The 24,739-nt window shown below is 37.4% G+C and overlaps 1 protein-coding gene across 3 annotated transcripts in view; it reads right to left on the bottom strand.

Annotated features, from left to right (window-relative positions):
* BBS9 (Bardet-Biedl syndrome 9) overlaps positions 1–24,739 on the bottom strand; it is a 591,858-nt gene that overhangs the window by 150,092 nt on the left and 417,027 nt on the right. The window lies entirely within an intron of this gene.

The following is a 24,739-nucleotide window of genomic DNA, read 5'->3' on the forward strand; positions in this document are numbered from 1 at the left end:
AAAATTCTTATCAAAATAATACATTTGCCTTGTAAGTTTAAAATAACTTCATTATGCCCTTTTCAGAAAATAAATGTCTTCCTCTGGTATTAGTCCTTATATATTACTTCATATTAGGATATCCAATATTTCCTTATTCTATCCAAAAGGTAGATAATATTCATATACATGATCAGTCAAGAAATGTCATTTTTAACACAAATGTCAAGCAACAGTCCACAGGGACCTGAAAGAAAAAAACAAACAAAAAAAAAAAGAAAAACAACTCAGGGTATGTTAGCTGTGTAATGACAAACCTACTTAGGATAAAATTGGCAGGAGTGAGTAGGACTGGCTTTTTTTTTCCTTCATCCATTTGAATAATGTTGTGGAAAAAAGGACTAAACCAACGACTGAATGGAACATCCAAGGCTGCCCACTGGTGTTCTATTTTATTTTAATTTCTTGGTGAATTTCATGCTCATTAAAAGTAATGAGCTGACTGCCCCAGAGGCTCAAGGCGTCTGAAGGTCCCCAGAACAGGAATAGCAAAAGCCAAGGCTATGTGAGCTCCTCTCTCAAGTTCCCACCAACTTGAGGGCTAGAGCACAGATGAGTTTCAGAAGTTTGGTAGATGGTCCATTTGGTGATATTTCATGGCTTATTGACACTGGTCCAAAGGGCTTGTTAAAAAATCATCATTCAAACAAATAGAGTCTACAGCTGTGTGGTCTTGCAAATCCCATGTGTGAAAAAAGCAATTGGGGGTGCATTCCTCAGAATGGCGAGGAGAAACTGGAAAAGACATGTAGGTTAGGAAAAGATAAAGCAATTGACATTTCTTGCCTGTAGAATGCTGAGGCAGACCAGGATTCTTTGGCACTATGGCTTGCAGGAATCAATTCAAGTACAATCCAGCAAGTTTGGACCAAGACCAGCAATACAATAAAATGAAATGCTTATTGTGTGCCTAGTATTGTGCTATTTTCCGTTTGATTCCAAAACACTAAGTGATATCCAATAGCCCATAAGAATTTTATAATTTGTTGGAAAGAAAACATACATACACAAACCAATTAATGATGAAAACCTTACTATAATAACATCCTAATTGTGCAGAACAGAAAGTGTGAAAGAAGTTAGCAAAGGGACAGATTATTATGGGCCAGAGTTAATATCCCTATGGCCTCTTCTACTAAAATAAGGCTTGGAAATCATCCCTTCCCTATTTCTTAGAGGAGTCCCTTTGAAGAGACAGAGAGAGGCCACTTTCTTTAAACCAAAACACCTGGAATCATCTACTTTCCCATCCTCACCATGATTACAACTGATTCCTGTTAAAGTCTAAGTTCATACTTTTTCTCCCTGTGAATGTTACCAATTAAGTTTCTCTGGAGTGGGGAGGGGGGACTTCATATTATGACACAGAGGCTTATTGTCAAGAAGTCCAACTCATGCAAAGGCCAAGCTCATTAAACACCTAGTGAGTGCCAGGTATGTGTAAGAATTTGCAGAAGGCATGTAGGGAATTCAGTGGAGACAGATATATAATCTCTATCTTCAGAGTTTATGATTTGGAAGGGGAAATAGGTCAAGGAGGAAAATGATGACAATAGAAGGCGCACCCTATAGTCTATGGAGTACCATGAACACTGTGATTATTGTGTTTATAATTATGCCTCTGACTGTGTTCCTGAGCAAAGACTGTGTTCCATGTTCCCTGCTCTGTGTCCACAGGTATCTGTGCCTTCAATCCTCACATCATCACGGTGACTTGGTTGGCATTATCTCTATTTTAAGGATGTCTCCCAGGCTCAACAAATATAAATAGTTTGCCTGTTCTGTATTTAGGTAAGCAAACTGTGCAATTGCCCAAGGGCCCACGTGCAAAGGGCCCCATGCTTGGTTTAATGCCCTGCTGTCACAATCTTGAAATTCTTAATGATTTTATCCTTGAATTTGTGTTTTATAAGTGAAGACCAATGGCAATGGAACATCCACATGAGCTGACGAGATATGTGCATTAGCTCATACAAGTAAAAAGCTCATATATTTGCATTTAAAGCTGGCATTGTACAGTATATGGATTAATGGTAAAATTCCTGCTATTTTTAATTTTTAATTTTTCTTTTCTTGGAATGGCATTAAATTTAAAATAAAAAATGCCAGGGAAGTTGCAAACTTCCAAAGAAGAAAGAAAAAGCTTTATATTTTAGTACTTTTAACAGTTTTTTCTTTGCATTTGGAAAAAGGGGCTCCACATTTTCATTTTGCACTGGGTCCCACAAGTTAATAGAGCCCAGACCAAATACCTAGTTAACGAGAGAACAGGATTTAAGCTTTGGGGTCTGTGTGACTCCAAAGCCTGGAGAGGACCTTAAGTACCTTGCAGGGTCAGAGATGGGCGTAACCATCCCTAGTTGAAGTGTAGAGGGCTTAGGGGGAAAAAGGTAGAGGAAGAAGCAGTGGGATGCTGGCCTGACTCAGCCAACTCCTACCAGTTTGGCAGAATTAATTGTTCCATTTTCAGGAATTTTGTAAACCAGTTGTTAAACACAGCCATTGCTAAAAATTAAATCATATACCCATTCAATTAAATTATATTATAAACAAAGGCAATGAATCCTCAAAACTCATTACTTTCTAATTATTTTACTACATTTCACTGTTATCTGGGATCCTGAAATTATCTATGTCTATTAGATTTGTATGCTGGAAACACTTTGTAATGGTGAGCTATTGCTCACCTCTTCGCAACTCTATATTCAGTGCTCTCACATTGGTCGTTTGAAATTGGTTGGTTGGGATTATTTAAGACATGGAAATCAACCAATATTACAAAGCTAGGCGCCCCCACCCACCACCAATACCATCACCACCCTCACTAGCCCACTCCCCAGAGCCAGTTGTTAAACATTTATCTGCACACCACTGAGAAGAGGTACCTGAAATGTGTCCTATAAAATAGATTTTGAGTAAGAAGGCTTTAAAAATGAAGAAAACAACTTGAGCAAATGTATTAAAGCAGAAAAAAAGTGGCTGCTTGGTTCAGGGAAAAGCAAATACTCCAAATTGGGAAGAGCGTTTGCTGAGACTAGAAAGGTAAACTGGGCAAATGTTGTAGAGGAACCAGAATGTCAAGGTGAAGGGCATGCACTTAAATCTGTAGGCACTGGGGAGCCATGGAATATTCTGGGTGTGGGAGTCACCCAATGGAAGCTGTACTCTAAGCTGCCATTAGATCACAATAAACACGGGGGGCCCTTGCTGGACTAAAGTGAGGTTTTATGCATGTTCCTCACTATCAAGGGAAAACTCTCAGTAAATGTAACAGTATGTCAATTCGTAGACCCACCCAACTTGCTAAACACAGCTGTGGTGGAAGAATGACTTCTCAGTGAGACAGCATCTCAAGCCACAGGATCTTTCCTGAGCAAGGCCCAAAATACATTAATCCGGGAGAAGCATCGTCTTAAATTTCAGTCTCACTACATGCATGTCTGTGCCATTGTGGAAAGAGTGTACTACCCCAAATGGTCACAGAAATTAGAAAGAAGTGGGATAAACAATTCCTTATGCAAATTACCCCCAAGGAAAATCTCCCTGACCTACTGGCCAGCACAAAAAAATAAACGGATCTCCATGTTCTCAATTTAGTTTTACACGTAACAGCCAAGTTTGGTTCTCCATGAAAGCCAAATGAATTTAACAGAATTAGCATACTAAAGAGCGCTGGAAAAACTAGACCCAGCAAAATTCAGATCTGTCTGACCAAGGTCTAGAAGAGCTTGCCACTCACCTGGAATGAAATAAGGCCAACCAGCTGTTAGGACTTATTTGAGGAAGAGTGATTTTTCAGAGCTGGGCAAGATGTGTGTTCCCTGTTTTTACAGAACTACTGAAAAGGAGGGGTTTAGGAAACAATAAATGCTAATGATTTCAAGCACAATGTGTTGATGGCCTTTGTTTTGCTTTTTCAAATTGAAGGTTTCCAAATAAAATGGAGACCCCAAAGGACATCTCTCTGTCCAACTGCCATATCAGTTGATGCCAAAGTAATGAGCCAAAGGTCCAGGGAGCTGCTTGCAGGAAAATGCTCGACTCATAAAGTGAGTGTGAAATTAATCCCAAATACTTCCAGCTGCCAAGATAGGCTCTAAAATTGGTTACAGGAAAGCAGCAGCAGCAACAGCAGAGTAGACATGAATCATACTATGTGAACATGGACATGTCCAGTTTATTCACTAAAGTTACTGTCGAATCTGCCTCCAAATGTCATTGTGTGGCACATGAAGCCCTACTACACTGCTGTTTAGCTATTATTTATAGGGCTGTAACTGTGAGCCAGGAACTGTGCTCAGAGCTGTTATGCCCGGATTATCATTTGGTTCTCATGACAACCCTACAACATAAGAATTGTCCCATGCCCCCACTTCCTGATGATGAAACTGATGCTTAGAGAGAGCTGAGCACAGTGCTTGTGGTCATGAACCAGAGTGGAAAAGGCCCAGGATTCTGGTGCTGTCTTCTGATTTTCTATTCGGTGTCCTCTCTTCTACACTGCCACACGACTGGAAAAAGATAGCCACATAAAATAATCCAGTGGATTTTTATCTTGATAATAAAACAAAGATACTAAGGAAAAACACAACTAATATATTACATCCATTATAGGCATATGTACTTTAGTTAAGGTTTCCTGAGGGTGGGTCTTTTAACACGAGTTCAACTTGAGTTGAAATTTCCAGGTTGGTTTTTGCCCAAAGTTATAATATAAAGGAAATTAGTTTATAATTTATAAAGGATGGGAAGTTAAGATAGTAATTTTTTCTCTTAACAAAGGGAATGTTATGTTCCATATACCTCAAAATTATGAAGACTTTAGAAAATAACCTATTTCCTAGGCCTGCTCCTTTATAAAGTGAAGCTATTTTTAAAATAGGGGTAATTCATTTATATTCTACAAATCTCAGATTACAACGTTTTCAGTGGTCTGAACAAGTTACTGTTCTTTAGTAATAATTGTCAAAATTTATTGAGGGTTTTTTTAGGAGTCAGGCACTAGGCTAAACTCTTTTCAGGGATTTTCTCATTTAATTCTCAAAACAATTCTATGAGGTAGACACAATTATCGTCCCCATTTTAAAAATAAGGAAAAAAATTACAGAAGGGGTCAAGCAGTCAGTAAACAGCAGAGAAAGAATTCAAGCCAAAGCAATCTGACCCAAGAAACATCAACATGAAACAAATGGATGCATTAATTTTCTGCCTCCACATCAATTTCATCCTAGGCAATATGTGGAACAAATTCTATCAGAAGCTTCCCGCTGGGAGGTTTCAGCTTTGCTAACCTTCCAATATCCCCATAGGCTTATTTTAATAAAAGTCCATCCTGAATGAAAGAGTTAAAAATATGGAGTTCCTATGATATGAATGAGTTTATATATTCCCTAAGCAAAATACAGTAGGATGCTATGAAACAGGCAGTGGTGTGGGAGCTAAGGAGACAGGGATTCTAGCCCTGGCTTTGTTACCAAGCAGCTTTATGTGAGTATTCAATTTACTTGCACTTTCTGGGCTCTAGTTCTATCACCTTTAAAATATGGGGTTAGGAATATGATCTCTAACATCTAACAGAGCTCTAAGTGTCTGATTCAAAAACTTTTAAATGACTTTTGGATGATTTGTTGTTTTGAACTGTTCATGCCACTCTTCCCTTCTATTCACGCACATACCAGGCATTTCATTGAATCTGTCCACTAACTCGGAGTTTTCATCTATAAAATAACAATAAAAATATTTATCTTTGGCTAACTCCAAAGATTATGAGAACTGAACCGAGGTAAAAAGATGGACAATAATAAGTGTTGGCAAGGATGTGAAGAAATTGGCACCCTCATACATTGCTGGTGGGAACATAATATGGTATATTCACTTTGGAAAACAGTTTGGCAATTCCTCAAAATGTGAAACATAGATAATTCCATTTGACCTAGCAATTCCACTCTGGGCACATACCCAAGAAATTAAAACATATGCCTATGCAAAAACTTGTTTATGAACATTTATAGTCATTATTCATAATAGTCAAGACAGTGAAAATAACTCAAATATCTACCAACTGATGAGTGGAGAAATAAAATGTGGTATATCCATGCAATAGGATATTATTTAGTCATAAAAAGAAATGAGGCACTTATACATGCTACAACATGGATGAACCTTGAAAACATACTAAGTGAAAGAAGTCAGTTACAAAAGACCATATACTGTATGATTCCATTAATATGAAATGTCTACAACAGGCAAGTCTATAAACACAGAAAGTAGATTAATGGTTGCTTAGGGCTTAAGGGGATGATGGATGGGAAAGAATGGGGAGTGATAAGCTAATAGAGAGGAGGTTTCTTTTATGGAGGACAAAAATGTTCTAAAATGAGATTGTGGTGATAGATGCATAACCTTATGAATATACTAAACAACACTGAATTGTATACTTTAAATGGGGGACTTGTATGGTGTGTGAAATATATAAAGCTGTTAAAAATGGAAGAGGCACTTTCAAAGTATAGTACCAATGCAATGCAAGAAATACTTATATATTATAATTCATGTAAGAGAGTTAAATTAACATAAATAAAGACACCTTTACTTAGGCAGCAATTTTGATAGATTAATGGTTATGTCACATGTAATTGGGGCTTGACGTCATTCAGGATGATGGAATAACCATATGACTTTGGAGTAAACCAGATCTGAGTAAGAATACTTGTAATACTACTTAGTAGCTGTATAACCTTTGACTATTACATTACTCCCAAAGCCTTATACAATAATACTCAGCAAAAGTTAATTTAACATAGACCTTCTACTTATTTCTCATTTGTGTGGCTCTCTTAATACTCCCTACAGTTTGGGGCACCTGGTAAATTCTGCTTTTTCTATTAGATTAACAATGACACTGAAGAAGAAGAACCCCTCTGATGGCTCTTGAGTCACACTACCAACCACTGCCTTCCAAAGTGATGCAGGACAGCTGATTCTCCATTCTGTCTCTGTGCGACAGTGCTTATTGAAAGTAAATGCCATGAGACCCTATATCAAATAGCTGTATTAAAGCTTTGTAAAAGCTTTTAACCATATACCTGATAATAAAAGCTATGTAGGTTACATCTATTGGATTCCCTTTACCCATTCCTTTAGCAATTCTTTCAAGATATGCACACACAACTTTGCCTGGGAATGATTTGTTCTCTAGACATCCTCTGAAGTTTGTTACTCACAAAGCTAGACTTGTTTGATTTTCTTTTGTGCCTTAAAGAAAAGGCTAGAAAAATTGGTGGTTTGAATAAGGTGTTTGTAAAATAGCAAGCACAAGGCAAAGGCAGAGGGAAAACAAAATTCATACTCAGAAAGCCAGAAAATTCCAATGTAAAAAGAGCAATTGATAAATCTCCAACAATCCTTCAATTTTCTAGTACTAGGTACACAGTGGGTAGGTACCCCATAACTGCTGGCTAAATTAATACACCTCAATTGCAGTCCACCTAAAAATCCAGCACAATTAGGAGCCAAACTAAACTGGCTCTTAAATCCTAGTCACTCTGAATCAGGCACTGTCAAGCTCCCAATTTGAATGGAACCCAAGTGATGTCACATGGAAACAACAGGCGTACCTCAATATATCTGTCATCTACTTAAAAAAAAAAAAAATGTTCCAGTTCACCTTTTGCCCCAGCTGCCTAACACCAAGCTATAGACAACTCAAAAGACTGCTGAAATGAATTTATTCTTCAGATGGCAGCCCTCTGGTTAATGAAATACATGCTTTCAGTCTAGGAGAGATTTGGAAGCTAGCAAGAAATAGGGCATATTTCCTACTCAATGATGTTATTTGTAATGGTCTTGCTCTACGCTCCTACATGGCAAAGGCCTTGCAATAAGTAAGAAGAAACATTTACCAGGTCTAGCCTTTAACTTTGGCTGAAAATATCCAGTTTGTATCCAAAAGAATTGTTCATTAATCAAAAACAATGAAACAGGTTCAAAAGGAAAAGAGAAAGGGCACAGAAAGCATATGAGAAGGGTTGGGTAGCAAGCTTTCCACTAACTCACTATCTACGTGCTGTACCTTTAGTTAGATCAAAGAAAGAACCCTGGATTTTCACTTCCAAGACATAGCAAGAATCTAATTCTTAGTTATTTTTGCTGTTACTCTGTATAAATAGGATAAAGGTCTAGATTATATTCTATTGTACCTCACATGGAGCAAAAACCCAAGGTTTCCCTACAGCTTGTATTTAACTTAAACTCCTAAACCAAATCCAGGATTAGAATACATTTTTAACCTTGTCCATTTTGGGTAGCTATTAAAATAAAAGGAAAATCGTATCCAGTTTTTTAAACAATGCAGTCACACAAGCTGTCTTCACAAAAAGAGATCTGCTAATTGGCTAAAATACCTGATGCTTAAGATCACCAAGGAATGATTGTTGAGACTCTTAGAAATCTTGATGGTTTTTCTGGTCTAGGATTATAATTTTCCTTGACATCAATTTACACTTGCCAAAGTCCTTATAAAACTGATTTTAGGAAAACAAATTACTCTTGAGAAATTTCTTTATACTATGCACCATAGAAGCTTTTTTCTTCTTTTTTAATGTTCTGTCCAGAAGAATATAAAAGGTAGGCAGAGCTGGAATATAGATTTTGGCTGGGACTTTTCAAATATATACCATTGATATATAAAAATTTTAAATGAGAAAGAAAATAATTCATTTACAACTGACATAGAGACAAATTTTGCTATTTTTGCAAGGTTTATTCACCAAATAGACATGTAACTTAATCAGCTGAAAGGAAATTGACTCTACTACTTGGCTAGAATAATGCTAAAAACACAACAGATCTCAAACCTGATTACTATTTTTACCCCACCCCTCACCCCAGCTGACCAAATTTTTACCTTTCCATAAAATTACCTACCTATAGCCAAGTGAAACCCCAATTTAAAAAATAATAATTAATGGAATCACGTCAGACAAAGAAGAACAAATGTTCTCCAGACCAGGGTTCTCATTGAACAGATTGCTATTAAAGTTGGAATCTAAGGTTGGCAATGTCAGAGTTCGTTTTACAAGCCCTGGAGAATGCCAGTTATCACTCTCCAAAAACAACATCCATGAGGTCTGATCTGAATAGTTTCTAAGTTTAGAATGTTTCAGACTACATTCCTACATGCAGACATGTCAGTAATTATGTAGCCACCCACACAGTCTTGAGTGCCATCTCCAACGAAGGGAAATGATGGATAGATGGGCAGTTGGCTGTGTGTTCTAAGAGCATTCCTTTAGCTAAGGCAGTGAGTGTTAAGGCATCATTACATGTAATCAACTGAGGCATGGTGAAGAACCACTGAAAAAAAGCAAAAAGGGAGACTGGAGACCCCAACAGTGTTGGTGATGCTGTTGATCATTTCCTGGGTTCCAGACTTTAAGAGGTGAAACAACATTTTCACAATGAAGTGAAACTATTGTTTCTTTTTTCTCTGAATCTTCTTTTTAAACACACAGTTTCTACAGAGTCTACTTCTCTTGAACCCTTGTGGCTTTGGTATGCTTTTGTTTTTTTAGATTAAAATACATTTTTAGGGAAACAGACTTTGGCCCAGTGGTTAGGGCGTCCGTCTACCATATGGGAGGTCCGCGGTTCAAACCCCCGGGCCTCCTTGACCCGTGTGGAGCTGGCCATGCGCAGTGCTGATGCGCGCAAGGAGTGCCTTGCCACGCAAGGGTGTCCCCCGCGTGGGGGAGGCCCCACGCGCAAGGAGTGCGCCCGTGAGGAAAGCCCCCCAGAGTGAAAAGAAAGTGCAGCCTGCCCAGGAATGGCGAAGCCCACACTTCCTGTGCCGCTGCCGACAACAGAAGCGGACAAAGAAACAAAAGCAGACAAAGAAACAAGACGCAACAAATAGACACCAAGAACAGACAACCAGGGGAGGGGGGGAAATTAAATAAATAAATAAATCTTTAAAAAAAAAAATACATTTTATACCACTACTATCTGGTACTGCTTTGGTAAAACATGTACAGGCTTATCCTGACCCAGATCATGAGGAAATAACACAAAAGGTGATGAGTGGAGGGGATTGGTTTCATGTAGAGTAAAACTAGAGTAAACTGGGGGTACTCCTACCATTGTGGCTGTTTCGACATTGTAATTAGAAGGGGTCTTGTGGAAGATACGTTGTGTCTGATTTCTACTGTGCTGAAAAGTTCTCCCGGCCAGAGAATTTTATCGTTCTCTGTACCCCTCCTACAGCCTCTGGAGCACAGCAGGCATTCATTGCATGCTTGTTGTGCTACAGCCAATTAAAAACCCTGATGACTCAGCAGCCCAAGAGTATCCATTAAGACAGTAATTATAGGAACACTACTTGGGCAAGGGAATCCACCCCTACATTCCAGATGAACAAGACCAAGGCCTAGGATTTTTTAAAGTTATAGGCTCAGTTATTTACTGGGTATACTCAAGTAGTAAATAACTAGGCTCTAAATTGACACCTTTCATTTATTTGTATTGCATTACAATGAATTCCTAAATTCATTCAAATCTTTATTGAGAAGTTATGTGGTGTTGAGGCCTACAGTTTAACTTTAACATGCACCAGCATCAACTGGGTCATATGAGTCAGTTTATGATACATTCTAGAGCAAGGTTTCTCAATCTCTTCATTATAAATATTTGGGGTCACATAATTCTCTGTTTTGGGAGACTGTCCTGTGCACTGTAGGAAGTTTAGCAGACCTGCTAGATGCCAAAAGCACATCTTCTTCTCAATTGTGACAACCAAAATATCTGCAGACATTGTTAAATGCCTCCTGGACGGCAAAATCACTCTCAATTGAGAACCACTGCTCTGGAGTCATTGAGTTCATGCTCAAAAAGAGCTATCCTTCTTGTTAGAAGCAAAGCTCATAGGCCAAAGGAGACTACCACATATCCATATCCCAGCAATACCAGAGACTTTCCAATTACCACAATGAATGTCAGAAATAGGTCTTGATTGGTGAGATCTCAGGTTTGGTAATCAGCCTTATGGATGTTAAAAATGGACTCTCGCTGGCAAAATTAATAGAATTCAAATATGTGGATTGGGTGACTATTTTACACTCATATTCCCTTTTTCCTGAACAAGAAATAAGAATCCAGCAAGGCCCGGAAGGAACAGAGGCTAAGCCTTGAGCCTAAATGAAGGTGTGCCTTGCCTTTGAAGAAGAAAATTGATTGCCAGAGGCCTCAGGTCCATTAGGAGGGTAAAAGGAGCCTGCCTTGGATTACTGTCTTACTGCCTCAAGTGAATCTTTCTGGAAAGACGGCAGTAACAGAGCCAGGCCTTCTTCTAGCCTACATACAGTACAGGCTGTACAAATTGTTCCATATCTGCTTGCTTATAAATGTTTACTTAATAAATGGTCCCATTTGTGGCAAAAGTTGAACATGAGACTCACTTTCATTATCACCAGGGAGAGAAGTTGTGGGGAATTGACTCATTCTTACTCACAACAAGCTTTTTTGATGGCTAGCATTACTTAGTGAAAAGAATTTAGAGCTGTGCATGAACAAATTGCCAAAGGTGAGCATGTGACATCAAGTCTGTGCTAAGTGATAGGGACATATGATTTAAGAGCTGCCTGCAAATAGTTAAGAGTCTTACAAGGGAAACATATGTATTAATGAACCAATACATTAATAAAAACAGCAGCTACTCATTGCATGTCTACTATGTGCCAGGCATAGTCCTAAGGACTCCATGTATGTTATTTCTAAACCTTACAACAACCCCTCTAGATAATTATTATTTTTGATGAAGAAACCAAGGTTCAAAATGGTTAAGCAACTTGTTCAAAGTCATGTAGCAGTGCTAATTCAAGGCAGGTCTCTAAAACCTCCAAAACTCAAGCATTTTCTACCCCACCACTCTCTATCATTAGACACGCATACACATATGCCCTAGGTTAAAAGATAAGTCATATCAATGACTATAAGGTTGAGCCAAAAAGAGGAAAACCTATAAACAAGCCTGTATGCCTCCCCCCTACCCTAAGCTTCCTTGGAATAGTGGATCTCTTTGCCCCCTTTTAAATAAATCTACCTTTGCAAGCCTTTGGTTCAAAAAACACTCTCCAGTTCTGCACATTGTTCCTTATTGTCTCCCATCTGCATCTCTGTTACCTGCCTGTCCCAATAGTCATTTCAGTTTGTAACCCCTGCAATAATCATATGCTTTTCAAAGATAAAGCAACAGGTATGGAAAAGGAAAGCTCATCTATATCACAAGTGATTAAATCTGAATCTGAGCTCTGATCCAGTCCCACTCCTTACCAGTGGTTTCAGCTTAAGAGAGTTCCTTAACCACTTGAAGCTTCGGTTTTCTCCTCTGTAAAAGAGAGCTATTTGCTGTGAAGACTAAATGAGATATAACATATAACATGTTTGTCATGATGCCTGGTACAGGATAAATACTTGATAAATTTTAGCTATACCATCATCATTATTAATATTACATTATTATTCCCTGGCCAAATACCTAATATATTCCTTATTAAAAAAAAAAAAAAGAAAACTATTATATACCTGAAGACAATAATAACCCCCCCACACACACACTTTGCCTTTTCCTCTCTGGTTTACACAATCCCAATTATCAACATCTCTTCATAGGATCACTTTTTTTTTCTTTTTTAGGAGGTACCGGAGATCGATCTCAGGACCCCACACATAGGAAGCAGGCACTCAACCACTTGAGCTACATCTGCTCCCCAGGATTACTTTTGAACATAAAATACATTATATACATTACTTACCAAAGTATGAAGCATAATCTTTATGTCTCACATCTCAAAGCACCTTGTATTTCCTTTCATTATACCATCACTTTCAAAATTACTTGTTTGATACCCATGAACTCTGTGAGAGCACAGTCTGAATATCTTTTTCACCACTGACCCCTAGCCACCTAGCACAAGGCCTAATACAGAGCAGGCCTCAACAAATCTGTTGATTTGAATTGAATTAAATCCCATCTGGTATATCCTGGAAGGGTGGTATATTGGATTATTATTACTATCTGGATTTTCTCTCAGACATAGAAGTAGTACCTAGAAAAACAGCTGTGAGGCCCTACAAATAGAATATTTCCTTAATTCTATAAAGCACTTGGCTTGTTGGTTATTCTCCCAAACATTCTGCCTTCCCCCCTTATTAGTCAGCCAAAGGGGTGCTGATGCAAAATATCAGAAATCAGTTGGTTTTTATAAAAGGTATTTATTTGGGGTAGGAGCTTACAGATACCAGGCCATAAGCATAAGTTACTTCCCTCACCAAAGTCTATTTCCATGTGTTGGAGCAAGATGGCTGTGGTTGTCTGCGAGGGTTCAGGCTTCCTGGGTTCCTCTAGGCTCAGCAACTCTGGTTTCTCCACAAGGTCAGCTGTAGACTAGACTTTGCCTCTCTCCACAAGGTCAGCTGTAGACTATCAGGCGAACAGTTCAATCTCTCTCCTTGGGGTTTCTGCCCATGTCTAAGGAGCCATCTCTATTCCTCTGTGTTTTTCTTCTGGCGTAGGTCTTCTCTTCATGGGCACTGCTTCTCTTTCCTCTGCGTGCTGACTTCCTGGGGCTCCAGCTTAAGACTTCAGCATCAAACTCCAACATCAAAAACCCTCAACTCTGTCCTTTGCCATGCCTTTTATCTGTTGAGTCCCCACCCACCACGGGTACTGGTGCCCTAATGACAATGCCCTAATGATGTGGCCCAATCCAAGCCCTAATCATAACTTAATCACACCCAGGTACATACCAGATTACAAACATAATCTAATATCTACTTTTGGAATTCATAACTATGTCAAACTGCTACACCCCCCAACACACACACATTTTAATGTTTTCAAATCAGGATGTTTCTTATTATATCTGTGTTTATTTCATATGGTAGTTTTTTTTCTTTTTGTTTTTTTGCATCTTCAGTTATGGCCTCCCTTCTCTCTTTGATAGCTTGATCATTGCTAGACATTCTCATAAACACAGATTTTTTTAGTTTTTAGCTAATTTTTTTGCTCATATATTTCTTTTTATGCCACTTATTTTCAATCCTTTTTTTTTTTTTTTCATTTTCTAATGTGTTTAAGGAAATATATTGCCCTCTACTAGGTACTTGAGCAGTAACCTTTGAGGTTTGTTTGTTTTATTGAAGTGAAATTCATATTACATAAAATTAATATAAAGTGAAAAATTTCCTGGCACTTAGTACATTCACAATGTTGTACAGTCACCATCTCTATCTAATTCCAAAACATTCTCATCCCCTCAAAAGAAAATCCATTACCCATTCTCCCATCCCCTCTCCCAAGTCCCAGGCAATCACCAATCTTTTTTTCTCTGTGGATTTACCTATTTTAGATATTTCATATCACTGGAATCATACAATATGTGACCTTCTATGTCTGGCTTCTTTCACTTAGCACAACATTTTCAAGATTCATCTGCATTATAACACATATCAGTACTTCATTCTATTTTCTGGCTGAATAATATTTCATTGTGTGCATATTTCTAAAATATGTTCTTTGTGATTACCCTGCAGTTTGTATTACCCAACCTATGTCTATAACTGACCCAATTTGAAAACATACCAACTTAACTTCAATAGCCTACACATTCTCTCCTCCCATATCCCTCCATTTCCCCTCTTTATATTTTGTGTATCCATTATTAGGAAATATGACTCTTTCATACTCAAGTGTATTCCAAATCTTATAGAAATTTAAAAAGTAGATTTATATATTGAGGATACAGTACTATTCAGTTTGCATTTACCCTTTTAGCTACCTTTACTGAAGATCTTCACTTCTTCATACTACTCCAAGACACTCTCTACTGTCTTTTCCTTTCAACCTGAAGAACTCCCTTTAGCATTTGTAGGGAGGGCTTTGGGTGATAAACTCTTGCAGTTTCAGTTTATCAATGATTGTCTTAAATTCTTCCTCATTTTTAAATGTCAGTTTTGCCAGGTAAAGAATTTGGGGCTGGCAGTTTTTCTCTTTTGATCTGGAACCCATCCTGCTTTACAGCAGCATCCGTGGCAGGAGGTCCCCAGCGTTGCCTCTGTGTGACACCTAAGCTGTGTGGGACTGAGTGGGGGAGGGGCCCAGATTGGTAGATCTGGAATGTAAATCTCTTACTTTTTTGGGTTTTTTTTTCCTTTTTCTTTGATTTGGCATTTGTGAAGTATTTCTCCAGTCTCCATCATCCTCTGGAATTCCAAGTAAGTGTCATTTTTCCTTTTATTAGTTGTCTCTGAGGGGAGACTTTTCTAGGGTATGTCTTAAGTCATCATATTGATGACATCACTTTCCATTGTATGTGTATACCACAATTTGTTTATCCACTCATCCGTTGATGGACATTTGTTTTTTTTTCTACCTTTTGGCTATTTGTGAAAGGTGCTACTATAAATATGTGTGTACATTTATTAGTCTGAGTATTTGTTTTCAATTCTTTTGGTATATACCTAAAGTGGACTTACTAGGCCATATGATAATTCTTTAACTTTTTGAAAAACTGCCAAACTGTTTTCTACCTGAAAACTGTACCAGTTTGCATTCCATTAACAATATATAAAAAGGTTCCAATTTCTCCACACCTTTTTAATTTTTTTTTATTTCTCTCCCTGCCCCTCAGCCCGTTGTCTGCTCTGTGTCCATTTGCTGTGTGTTCTTCTGTGTCAGCTTGCATTCCTATCAGCGGCACGGGAATCTGTGTCTCTTTTTGTTGCGTCATCTTGCTGCGTCAGCTCTCCATGTGTGCGGTGCCATTCCTGGGCAGGCTGTACTTTCTTTCGTGCTGGGCAGCTCTCCTTATGGGATGCACTCCTTGCGCGTGGAGCTCCCCTACGCGGGGGACACCCCTGCATGGCATGGCACTCCTTGTGAGCATCAGCACTGCACGTGGGCCAGCTCATCACATGGGTCAGGAGGCCCTGGGTTTGAAACTTGGACCTCCCATGTGGTAGGCGGATGCCCTATCCATTGGGCCAAATCCGCTTCCCTCCACATTCTTGACAACACTTATTTCCTTTTTGTTATTGCCGTTTATTATAGCCATCGTGTGGGTGTGAGGTAGCATCTCATTGTGTTTTTGATTTCTATTTCCTTAATGATTAATGATATTGAGCTCTTTTCTCCTACTTGTTGGCCACAATGCTCTTGAAGCTAACATCTACCAATGTTAGGGTCTTCACTGATTTTCCCAAATATAATCATTCTAAGAGCATACCCTGGCAGCCTTCCTAAGCACTCTCTCTCATCTTCACAAAAGTGCCACTCATCCGCTCCCACGCTTCCTAGTGAGACCTACCATAGACGAAATATGAGTTTTTTCATACAATTTTCATAACAAAACTGTGCCCTAGAGTTTCTAGATGCATTTTGGGTATGATGAAAGTGAGGCTCTGAAAGTTTTACCAGACTGACACCCACAATCACAGAACCAAATTCAAAACCAGACCTGTGCATCCCCAAGGCTCATGTTCACTGTGCATGCTGCTTTTATAGAACCATAGTTCTTCAGAGCTAGAAAATTCATTTTCACAAAATTATTTCAGTTTTTTAAAATTTAATCTGCATTTTTATTATTTCCATGAATACAACTATGCATTCTGGAAAGATAATAAAATGTATGTCTTGTGAATAAAGGCTAAGATCAATCTACCCTAAGAAAATAATAAAATATAAATGTATTCAATCTGGTCAACAAACATGTATTGAGCACTCACTCACTAGGTGCCGTAATGGGGGAAGGAATGTGGCTCAGTGGGGGAGTAAAGTCAATAAACATTTGTAAGAGTGTGACATAGGTACAAAGATGTTTTTTAATGATAATTTTCAAAGTGATTTTGAACTACACTAGCCAAAAGGTAGTAGATATCTAGGTACATTTCTAATACAGACTAGAAATAAGTACAAAGAAAAGTGATGAATGTACAGCTCTGTGATTGTACTGAGAGCCATTGATTGTACAATTTGGATGGCTTACATGGTGTGTGAATAAAACTGTTTAAAAATTTTTAAAAAAGAGATCCATGTTGGTTTCTGTCCTGGCATCTATACTCTAATTTGAAGTTTTTCCAGCAAAACAAAACAATACAAATGAAAACAAAAATAAAACAGGCATAAAAGAAAAAGAAAAAAAATAACAAAAGGGATTCTTTTTTGCCTAGCCAAAAAAAAAAAATTTACAAATACAACCAAATAAATGTGATATGGATAAAAATGAGATCTTTCTTGAAATGCCCAAATTCAGATTAAATTGCATGGAAAGCCCTTCTAAACCAAGTAGGTATTTTTTTCTTCCAAGTAGCTGAAATGATATGAAAAAGCAAGTAAATGAAAACAGAAGTACAGATTACAAGCTAGTTTTAAGAACAACTCACTTTCTAGTTTACTTATCTAAATCAAACAGGTGTCACAGTTTAAATTAGAATCCTCTAATAGAGCCCATTCATCAGAAATCTGAATTCATTTTCAAGAATGACAAAAGAAAAAGATTATCATCACCACACCAGTAACAGATTTACACAGCCATCTTTTGTTTAAATGCTTGGTATTAATATTAAAAAAAAAAAAAGTGATAGGAAGCTTAATTTAGATAAAATAACAGGTATCACAACAATCACCCAGAGAAGAAATTTTCAGTCTGGGTATAGATGCCATCTTGGCACTTGAAGCATGCAGGAATAACAGTAAGGATTACAGTTTAGCTTGTGAAACTTTAGGAAATAGTTCTTTGTTTCAATTCTCTAGAGTTTTATCCTGCAGCCATTATTTTAATTCTTCTAAGAATATCTAGAGAAGTACTATTTAGCAATCTTCAGAGAAATTATGATTTGATGGTTAAAAATCAACATTGTGAAAGATTATAAAGGTTTCGGGGGGGAACTGTTCACAATAAAACTGCCAGGATGTCAGAAATCCACTCTGCCAGTAAGGTGAGAATGATAAACTGATCAGTCACATCTAAGTTTCTGGATATTCAGTGTATTTAGATAGTTTCTCTCGTTCTATAACAGCTACTGCCTGAAAAGAAGTAGAAGCAATAGGAAGGTCTTGGTCATCAGTAACACTATTAACACTAATTTGATAAGTTATTAAACATCCAAGGTTTCCCTCCACTTTCTGAAGAAAAACTTGGAGTCAATTTCAGCAAGAAAAGAGTTAGCATCAGATTCATTTAAAAAGTAAAAAGGCCAAATCTCCAGACTAATCCACTACCAAGTGATTCTTCTCCATATTAAATTTAATTTCTTTCAAGAAGAGAAAACTATGACACATTCACCAAACAAGTTTTTCGTATGCTTTAAGCCATGGTTTTTTGATTGCTATCTTTATGGAAATTTCAAGAGTTTATTTTGACTTAAAGAGGGCCATCTGCAATGTTATATGGTGCTCCAGGCCACTCGTTTCTATTATCAATCACTGGTGATATTAAAAATCAAGCAAATTCCATTCCTTAATATGAAAACTATTTATCTAGAGGTTTGGTGAATTTCCTTCCTCAGGAGAGAAATAAAATCTATAATTAATGAGTCTGAGAGTAGAAGAGTTTGGCAATCGCAGAATCAGAATTTTAGGATTAGATAACTACAACCCATTACAGTGATTTAGTTACATCTGTGTCTTCATTCCCTAGATTATATGTTCTTTGAGAATAAAGACTGTCCTTATTTGCAGCTCATGGTATTGCAAATATTCAATGAATTAACCTGAAATGAATTTGAAAAGGACTTTCAAATTTATTTAGTCCAAATCCCTTCTTTATATATATAAACACATATATAAAATCTAAGTCCCAGAGAGGTTTAGTGATTTACTCAAAATCATGCAAGAGGTTAATGCGAAAGTCAGGGCTAAACTCACATCCACATCCTGTTTTAAGGATTTCACTTATAGTATCTCATTCAGGATTCACAACAGCTTTGTGATTTAAGTGGGGCCAGCACCTACATCTTATTTCATGAGAAAAAAAATGCAAAGTGCCAAGGTTATAATTTATAATACCAAGAAGGTATTTTATCCTATGGTACGTGGAATTTAAATATGCCACTTCTTACCTACATAGCATGAACTAGGAAGGGAGAATTGGATTTGGTCCCTGTGTGTAAGTAGATGGAATGTCACAGAAGAAATGGAAGGAGGAAGAGAAGCACTTGAAGCTGGTAGTGAATCTTAGGTCTCTCCAATAAAATGGGAGCATAGTCTGGCTTTGTTTTGACTCTACTTTTTCAGAAACTTGTAATTTTTTTCACTGTCACAGTGCAGAAAACGCCCAACAGATTTCATAATTATATAGCTGATTTCATGTACATTTTACAGTCATCTTATGCCTGACACTGATGACTATTTTCCCTGTGATTGTTAGGCAGTGATATGTGATGGTACTCTTAAGTTAAAAGAGATAGGAGAGGCAAGTAGGAGAGCCCTGAGCCTACACCCTTAACCATTTCTCAGGTAGGGCACAGATGTTCTCCTAATGGCTGATAACAATGCAGTTCATAAAAGGCAGAGACCCAGAACATCTCCTGGACATTCTGGCCAGAGTTATTGGTTGAGGAGAACCAAAGCGTCAGTCATGGAACAGTGGGGGAGAGGAAAAGAATATGCACCAAACCTCTTTCTACAGCAGCAAAAACCTGCCTAACGATCGCCTGGTATAGTGGAAGGAGCACAGGCCTTGAACACAACTGTTTGAGTCTCAGTTCTGCTGTTTACCTTGGATAAACAATTCTACTTTTCTAGTAGGTTCTTCCTTTTTTAAAATGTAAAAATAGCAAAACACTAAATTGCCTTAAGAGTTATTGTCTGGACCAATTAAAATTATGTATGTGGTAGTTTTTAGTAAACTGTGAGGTATAGTATGTTTCTTATCATTATGCTAGAAGAATAAGGAACTGAACATCTCCAAATAGTCTTAATTAATAGTCTCCAAACTGAGGCCTACTATTGAACTAATTTATAAGGAAAGGGTATAAAATTAGGAGCTTATTTGGAAAAAAAAATCCAGCATCTGGTACAAATTACTGTTTAAGAAATGGGAAAACCAATGATATTGCAATGAATCTTTGGCTTGTCTTTAAACAAAAAATACTATTTAAGAGTAAAGATTTGCCAAATTATACATGGGTAAAGGGGACATCCAATAGTTACAAAGTGAGAATAAAAGTTTGATTTTTTAAATTCAAAAGAATTCTGTTTTCTGTAGCACTGGTATTCAACTGCAATGATAAGATAAAACATAACCATTGGTTTAAGACATGTACTTGATGAAAATATGGAGTAGGACACTACCCCACAAATAAAAAACTCAACTGTGCTCAATAAAAGATTTATCAGCCAAGACACAATGGAATATGGTTTCTTGACTAGTAAGAAAACCTGTGAGGATCAATACGGTCTTAAGCGCTGGAGATAATCAGAAAAAAAAGTTTCCCCTGAAAATTACCCTACCAGGCTACCAGGGCCATTTCAGAAGGTAACTGGCTTGCTGCCCTGGGATTTTTCAGCATCTACTAATCCCAACAAGAAAGAGAAGAAGAAGTTGGTTTCTGTTTTGGGTCAGGGAAGAGTTAAGATCTTTGCTTTCTCCCCATATCTCACAATGCTGAAACAAACTTGTGCCTTGAAGTTAGGCAAGGATCTTTGAATATGTAAAAATATGAAATGACACAATAGTGGAGCAGTATATTCACCTTAAAGAGTGATTCCTAAAAGGCTTCCGTTTCTGTTCAGTAACTCCTGAAGTGTACTGAAAACAGAATTTGATTTAAACAAATTTCATTTCTTTATAGCTTTTTCTCAGAAGCACATCTAAGATGGAGCAAAATGGGAGACATTGACTGACTGCTCCCTCAATTCCAACACTTCTTCTTCAAAGGGCTTTCAGTGAGGTTGCCCTGACACACATATCCATAAATAAGGTCATACAGCCCACTTAAATACCATGAATTTGGGGGCAGGGGGCTGTGACAGCTCCTCTAATTCCAAGATTGTTCCTGTTGTGTAAGCTAAAAAACAAATTTAGCTTCAATGTCTTAGACTAAGGAAAAGACTCTGTCCAGATTCCAGTTTGGCAGGGAGTCTTCAATAATAAGATTAAATTATGTCCCTGAATTTTGGAGAAGACAAAGGCTGTTTTGCACTCCACCCCCACCCCCAGAAAGAGCATAAAAAAGATTAATTTCCAAAGTTAGGAAATCAGGCTTCAACCCACCATTTTGTGGTCATAAGAATTACACCCAACTTCTCATGAGTCATCAGGCACTGGATTCAATCACTGAATGAATTCATCCTTCTTCCTCTTTAACAGAGGTAACTGGCTATCGCCACTCCTGCAAGGAACTGGCAAAAATGAACAATTTGGGTAAAGTGAGCCAGTGACCTTTTAAAGGTTCACACCTAATCAACAATTTTGGATTTGAATGTATCAACTAATTTGACCACATCTTCCCACTCTTGTCAAAATTGTTATTCACCATATCACACAATGTCCACTCTGTAAAAGACACAGGAGATAAATTCTTCTCACACCTCAGTATTACGTTATTTAAAAAAGAACAAAAACAAATGAGCAAACAAAAAACCAACCACACAAACAAATAAAAACCTTGTGTCCTTTGTTTCTTTAAAGACATTAAGAATCTCCCAAATGCCTGAGGTTCCAACTTTATACTGGTCAGAGGGAAGTAAAATCTGGGACCCATGTCTAACAATGTAGAAATAATTAAAAAAAAAAATTTTTTTTTAATCCAGACTGTTGGGATTTGTTGAGTAATCTCCATTGACTTAACCTATTTTCTTTTTAGATTTTCCTGGGTGCTACTAGCTGTCTCTACTGATTAACAAGTATAACTTCTTGCTGAATTTTATTTCTGTAGTAATGCCAAGTCGAGCTCAATAAAAAAAGGGGCCCAATGAGCATTAGCAAGCATTTGGGACTCAGTCCAGCACAAAACCCCACATTGAAGGACTTTTTCTCCATATCATCCTATACTTATATGTCAAGTACTTATTGACAGTTTACTATGTGCCCAAAAGGAACACTTTGCCTCAAAAAGAAGGCCCTTGTCTTGGAAAGGTTAAAGACACTTTACCCAGATCCACCAGAGGAATCAATATCCATAACAGCTATGGCCTTCCAAAATGTATTTCTTCAATAATGAGACTTGAAAGTTGAAATGACTCCTTGATCTATGGGCTGCAGAATGGATGTTATGTTAGCAGGCATGAAAACACCATTAATCTCACTGTCTATATCCATCAGAGTCTCTGGGTAACCAAGTATATTACCAATGAGAAATAATATTTTGAAACGAATCATTTTTTCTGAGCAGTGAGTCTCAACAGTGGGCTTCAAATATTCAGTAAACCACGTCTAAACAGATGTGCTATCATCCAGGCTTTGATATTCCATTTATAGAGTACAGGCAAAGTGGATTTAGCATAATTCTTCAGGGCCCTAGAATTTTCGAAAAGGTAAATAAGCACTGGCTTCAACATAATAGTTCATAATAAGAGAGGCAACCTGTCCTTTGTAGCTTTGGAGCCAGGGGCTGACTTTTCCCCTAGCTCTGAAAGCTCTAGATGGCATCTTCTTCCAAAAGAAGGTTGATTTGATCTACATTGAAAATCTGTCGTTTAGTGTGGCCACCTTCATCAATGATTTTAAGCTAGATTTTTTGGATAACTTGCTATAGCTTTTACATCAGCATTTGCTGCTTCACCCTGCGCTTTATATTATGGAGATGGCTTCTTTTTCATAAACCTCATGAATCAAACTTTGCTAGCTTCAAACTTTCCTTCTGCAACTTCTTCACCTTTCTCAGCCTTCATATAATTAAAGGGAATTAGGGCCTTGCTCTGGATTGGGCTTTGTATCAAGGGTAAGTTGTGGCTGGTTTGATCTTCTATTCAGACCACTAAAACTTTCTCTGTATCAGCAATAAGGCTTTTTGCTTTCTTATCATTCGTGTGTTCACTAGCAACCACTTTTAATTTCCTTTAAGAACTTTTCCTTCGCATTCACAACTTGGCTGTTTGGCACAATAGGCCTATCTTTCAGCCTATGTGAGTTTTTCACATGCCTTCTTCATTAAGCTTAATAATTTCTAGCTTTTGATTTAAAGTGAGAGGTGTGCAACAAAAGTTCACCATCTAATACAGAATGATTCATGGCGCCCCAAAACAAAATCACTAATCACAGATCACCATAACAGATATAATAATAATGAAATAGTTTGAAATATTGAGAGAATTACCAGTGTGACAGAGAGACATGATGTGAGCCCATACTGTTAGAAAAGATGGTGCCAAAGGACTTGTTCAATTGCGTTAAATAAAATCTATTATAATTTTTTAAAAAAAGACTTGCTTGAAGCAGGGTTGCACAAACCTTTAATTTGTAGAAAATGCAATATCTGCAAAGCACAATAAAGCAAAGTGCAATAAAATGAGGTATGCCTATAATTACTTCTTTTATAAATTATAAGGATTTTCTGCTCAAGACCAAATTATTTTTAGACAGGCCATCAATTACAAGCCATTTCAGTCTATATTTAAGCAATTTCCCAAAAGAAAATAAAAATGTGTAATTTTCACTGAGAATTCATGAATTTATTTAAACTATGAGATACAAATTTAAAATTTCCCCTTTTCTTGATTTCTATCCAGAATCTGACTTACTAATCCACCTTTATAATGGGGATAACTAACAAATCCCATTTCCATTCCAAAATAGCCTGGAAACACAAATGGCAAGGTATATTTGGTCCAAACAATAAGAGGGCCTTAACTTCTGAAAGTCACTGAAGCACCAATTGAGCGCCAATGCTTTAAATCCCAACATTTCTGCCAAAATCTACAGAACCTGTATAGTTACAGGTTTACCATATAATTTCAACTGAACTAGAAATAACGTGGTTTCTAACATAGTTTCAGCAGACAAATTCAAGGCTCTTAAATTGAAAGAAACATTTTCTAAAATTAGTAATTAGAGGAGGGAAAAGACCAGTATAATTAGAAGCTCTAAAACAAACCACTAAACATAATATTATTTCCAGGATATCCCTTTTTATGTCTCAATTATATAATTCTATTTCCTATTTCGAGCCAGCCTTTATAGCATATCATCTGTGTTACTAGTTAAACCTAAACCAATAGGATACCACAGATTTTGGAAACAGGGCCCTTTTCTCATCTGGATTTAAAAAGAAGAGCATGGCAACCAAAGAGTCATTCATGATGGAATTCATGGGCACCAATGATGGATATTTTCTCCCATCAAAAGCAACATGGTAATCACCCAAAAGCAAGGCCCTCCCTCTGACCCTTATCTGCACTGAACATAACTGTGTCTCTATTTCGCTGTCTTGCTTTCTCAGTCTCTAAAATGAGACTCTGATCTTTTCTTTACCTAATCTGGTTTCACTATTAAGTACTATTAATACTATCACCTGCCATAATATATTTACATAATAGTTGAAGTCAGTGCTCATTGTTCAAGATACTTACATTAATAAGTCAGTTTTCCCATGAAAAATGCCCCAATCTGTGGGGTGGCCATCCCTTTCAAGTTTGGTATTAACATGCCAACTGACTCAACCTTGACGTCATTTTTAACTCACAATTCCTCCTTCATCCCCTTTATTA

This window comes from Dasypus novemcinctus, chromosome 5 (genome assembly GCF_030445035.2).
Source record: "Dasypus novemcinctus isolate mDasNov1 chromosome 5, mDasNov1.1.hap2, whole genome shotgun sequence".
In the NCBI taxonomy this organism is placed as follows: Eukaryota; Metazoa; Chordata; class Mammalia; order Cingulata; family Dasypodidae; genus Dasypus; species Dasypus novemcinctus.